Source organism: Schistocerca serialis, chromosome 5, assembly GCF_023864345.2.
Source record: "Schistocerca serialis cubense isolate TAMUIC-IGC-003099 chromosome 5, iqSchSeri2.2, whole genome shotgun sequence".
Lineage (NCBI taxonomy): Eukaryota > Metazoa > Arthropoda > Insecta > Orthoptera > Acrididae > Schistocerca > Schistocerca serialis.
The window spans coordinates 393,826,709-393,831,967 of NC_064642.1; positions in this window are offsets into that span (position 1 = coordinate 393,826,709).

Sequence of the window (5,259 nt, forward strand, 5' to 3'; positions counted from 1 at the left end):
CTGCAGTCACAGGTAAGCTAAAATATGCTAACAAAACTCGCACTCTAAATTTGTGCTCGTGTAACCTAAATATTGTAGCCAGCTACTGAACTTTGAAATTAAAGCAGTGAAATCTAATTAAATTATTTTAATGCTGGCGTTTGAATTTCAACGACACTCGGGTTCATTTCGGAAAAGGAAGGGACCCTGCTTGGCAATGCAATTGGGACAATGAGCAACAAAGGTTCATGCTAAGTTGCTGTAATTTTGCGAGGCAAATGGAACAATTTGAAAAGCTGAGGTCTGCCATACAGATCTGAAACTTTACGTGCTTTTAGTCTTCCTTGTTGGTTGATTGAAGGTTTGAAGCCGTCGATCGAGGAGGTGGCGACAGTCACTCATTGTCGGCCGTCGCTGTTGCAGAAGCTGGATGTTGGCGCGCCTTCTTCTCGACACGGTCACCAGGCGAAACGGGCTCTTGATGTGCGCCAGCTAATGCTTCCCGTCCGCGACACCATGTCAGAAACTATCATCGCGAGTCGAGCGCAATTACATGCTGCCAAACCCCAAAGCGCGGCAACTCGCGGGAGCGTCACACAACACCTGCTCCACTCGCTACTCCCGGCAGACTCTCACTACCCGCGCTCCACGCGGCGGAGTTAACACTACTAAAGATCCTACACACTTTGATTCTTCACACGACCCATCGATGTAATCGTTCGATAGCAGTTTTCCCTAGGCAAGACCCAGCGTAAAAATACAAATAATATTTACGAAACAAACCAATTATACATCGACATGAGTGCATAAATACATATATGCAAACAGTAAAACAATTACAATACATAAAGAGACAGAAGTGTCATATCTTGAGGTAACAAAACAAGGAAAAAAATAATAGTACAATAGATGGAAATAGGAGGATATGCATTTCCGGCGTTACACGTGCCCCACATTGTCTGAGGATGTCCGTGTAACGTAAACAGACTCAGAAAATGTCCCAAAAAAGAAACAGCGGAAATGCATATGCTCAAAACATCAACAAAATTTAGCATTCGTCTAATTAATCATAAATCAATTTTTAGACCATAATAACTGAGTGGAGACACTCCTAATCTTATTCCACTCTGTCATCTTGCACAAAATAAAACAGGTTGACAACATATTAAAATTCATAGAAGATATAGAAAATGGTTTAGCTATTCCAAAATCGTCAAAATCCGTAACACTATCGTGAAATGGAATACTATTTACAAAATTAATCAGAGTACATGGTCATAAAAACAGGTAGATCAAAATACGCAAATTAATTATTAATTACATAGAATACACATTTTATATAACCTTTTCGTAATTAATACGCTTGCCATGAGAGTCCACTTAATGCTAAAAAAAAAATAATATTCAGTAGATCGAAAAAAACATAAGTATTGACAGCAGAATTCTTTCACATCATCTGTCCGGGAAGAAAAACAATTCCGCCTTCCGTACTCGCAAGTACAAAGAATGCCGACAGCGGCACAAGAGCCGACAGCGGCACCGCCTCGCCAGTATTGTTGCGCCCGCCTGTGCGGCATGCTTGATCTCACTCGCCTGTGTAACTGCATTTCCAGAACGTCCGTTTCACTGAATTCTTTCGGTAAAACCCACTCCCGAGTAATCTCAAGGAGTCCATTAATTCTATCACAGTGGATAACTCAACACTGTCCATCATCACACGCATGTACTAGCCTGAAACTTAAAACAGCGTCTAAGTACATCGGCAATGACTAGTAAATCACATATTTATGAAATCTTACAGCTAGTTACAAAATCATATTTACATTCCTTAATCTACTGTGACTCAGCTGAAAACTTAAACTAGCAGCTTGGATTTTTAAATTGATTAATATTCAGTAACTCTCAAATCATTTAATCAACATAAATTACTTATTAATTACAACTTCTTTAATGACCTCTAGGTCAGGCAAAAGCATCGCCACATGGCACATCCTTAAATCTTACGCTCTTTATCTACATACTGTACAAATTACCCTATCTGTGGTACTAATCAATCCTTGGTTGGTACAATTTCAGGTCTACAATGTTTCGTATACCTAATAGCTTTCCAGAGCTTGGATACTCTAAGCAATAAGCATTTGTGTGAGGTATACCAATGACTTTATATGGTCCATTTAAACAAACTTAAATTTAGAGATTTCATTGTCTATCTCGCTCGATTTCTCATGAGCTTTTACAAGTACTAAGTCTCCGATTGCAAACTTAGCAAAACGCGCTTTAGCGTCATGACGACGTATGCGAGCATCGGCTTTTAGCTTCATTACTTCTCGCAAACGATCTTTTTTCACACCAATACTAATGTTAATCCGTGGAGGGAATTTGATTATCTCTTCCAATTCACTTTCTACACTTTTGTCAATGCCTAAATTCCTCATGTTACGGCAGTTCAAACTCATTCCTACGTCAATGTCATCCGGCCAGTTAACAATGTGTATAGGCTGGTATTGCCTATGCACACCGTCTCCTGCCTCGTCAAAACCAACTACCATTGTTTTATCTAGTGACATACATGTCAAACTTTTGCTTTCGCAGTTAATCACTGCACGGTACTTTAATAGCCAATCTAACCCGATAATTACTTCCGTAGTTAAGTCTGGCACGACGACAAACTCTTGTTCAAATCGTGCCCCACATATCTCGAAGTTGACAAAAATCTGTTTTGTGACCGGTTTACTGGCCTTCCCAGTAGCACCGATAATTTTCACTCCTGTTACTGGCATAACTACGATGCCGGGTCTGTTTTTCAGTAACTCAAATATTTTCCCAGATACAGCACTCAATTCTGCACCGGTGTCAATCAACACGTTTAGTTGTAGGTCGTGCATATTAACAGACACTACTATCTGTCTACACTTGTCCTCGACTGTTTCTTTATTTTCCCACAGTAAATCCTCGTCTATATCCAGGTCATTCCAGAAAAAACCATCCGGCTTTGATCCTAAATCCGGTTTATCTGGCGGCTTTTTCAGCCTCTGTTCACATACAGTTTTAATTTCAACACGTTTGTCCTGAGGCTTAGTCTGTAGCGTCGCCTCCAATACCGAAACCTTTTCCTGTAACTCGTCAACTAGTGAGTGTTGCTTTGCTATCAATTCACTAATTGTCACCTTCGTTGATTCCTCTTTAATCAGATTGATCTCATCTGCCAATCTACCTGGAGACATGTGCCCAGTAGTATCTGCAATTACTTCCTCTAGATCTGCGCAACCCACACTGTTATCTTCTGACCGTATAATGTCAGCTCTAACCTCATACACGCTGTAATCTACGTGCTTTTCTACCAATCGTGTTCGGCTATCACTAAAATTTTCGTAATCTTTCTCCTTAATACTCTCGCAATGTTTAAACTGGATGTTCGCGTCGGATGGGTCGGCTACTTCTACCATTACAACTTTCGGTAAAGTCTGCCGGTTAGGGCCAGAACTTTCCTTTACTACTTCAACATTCAACTCCTGCGGGACGAAACACGACGCATCTTGTTCGTGCTCCCCATTAACATCAACTATTTCCAGTAAAGTCTGCCGGTTAGGGCCAGAACTTTCTATCACTTCACAATCACTATCTTCCTGCGGGACGAGACGCGGCAAATCCTGCCCGCGCTCCCCATAAACACTTCTCCCGTACAGGCCCCTATAATCTCTTAGTTCGTCGTATAAGCGACCGAACTGCCTTAACCAGACCTCATCCCTCTCTGCATCTCCTCGCTCGATGACGGACGTTTTATCCGACATCTGATCTTCTTTCAACACTTGCGAATCATTCTTAAACTCAATTTCCAGTTCCGCTGTGGGTATTACAGCTGCCACTTTATAATCGATTTCCGGAACACTACTTAAATTGTTCTCACTGACAGTGAATGTACTTCCTACTGCCGTGTCTACAGCTGATCTACTACTTGTGGGCGCACTCTTTTCTCCTAACACTGGCACACTCTCCCGCCGTTGATTATTCCATACGGAATTTTCATAACGACGACACCTGGGTTTTCTCCTGTTATTGGGCCGCCAAAATTTTTCCACGCCCGGTCGGCCCCTCACCGGCGCGGCTAATGGTTTCCCTGTCTCGTGCCAGCAGATACGCTCCCCGGATACTGCTGAGGCGGCTGGTCACACCCTCTGGCGTTATTACTATTCTGCGCAGCCCGTATCACGTTAGTATGATACTGGTTTCCGTCATTCCGGTTATTATTTGCATTGTACCGATTGTTATTACGGTCCGAACCATTATTGTTATTGCTGCCATGGTTGCGGTATGCATTATTCCCATGGTTATCGTTGGTGTGGTTGCTGTGGTACCCGTTGTTGTTACCACGGCCTCTACCACTGTCGCGATTATTGCGCCAATTGTCCTCGTCCTCCACTCTTTCCAGGAAATCATTTATTGTCCTGTAATTGCTTCCTACGTAGCGTTTTGTATCATCTGGAAGCTTTTTGTAGAGTTCCCAGACTATTTCGGATTCCGTGCGGCGATCACGCAAATATTCCAACTTGCGGATCCAGCCCTCACAAAACTCCTTCATCGAGCCGCGCGAATTCGCATCGAAAGGCCTCGATACGACAAATTCGCGCCCAACACTTTGCTGTTTTTGCTCTGACCAGTATTCAGCCAGAAACAAATTTTTAAACTCGTCAAAAGTCAGGTTCGTAATGTTGAGGTTTAGGCCCCAACGCTTGGCATCACCAGCCAACCCATCAATAATCGCATTAATTTTTCTCTCATCAGTCCATGATCTGGGTAAAACTCTTTCACAATTCTTAATGAAATCCGTCGCGTGTATACCGCCTTTTTTCAAGGGGTCGAACCGCTCCTCTTTCGTCAACAATTCCGAACTATGTGCATAGATTGGCACATAGCTCTGCTCTTCGTCAAGTTTCTTTTCTAATTCCGACACCCTCGTAATCACTTGGCAAGTGGTTGTCGCAAGCGTTTCCACTTCCCTCTTTTTCTCTTCGCAAGTGTTAGCCTGCTTCGTCACTTTGGTATCTACTTCGGATACTAAAGCCTTTAAAGTTTCCACCTTCTGTTGATCCTCTTTTCTCACTAATTGAATTTGTTCCGTCACCTTATTCTCGATGATTGGAGCAGTGTGTCTCCTACACTTTTCTCGATTCTGCTAATTTCGGAATCAAAACGAGTATTTATGCTCGCAATTTCCGCCTGAACGCCTATCATTTCCTGTTTAAGGTTACCGATTTCGGTATTAATCACGACAATATCGTC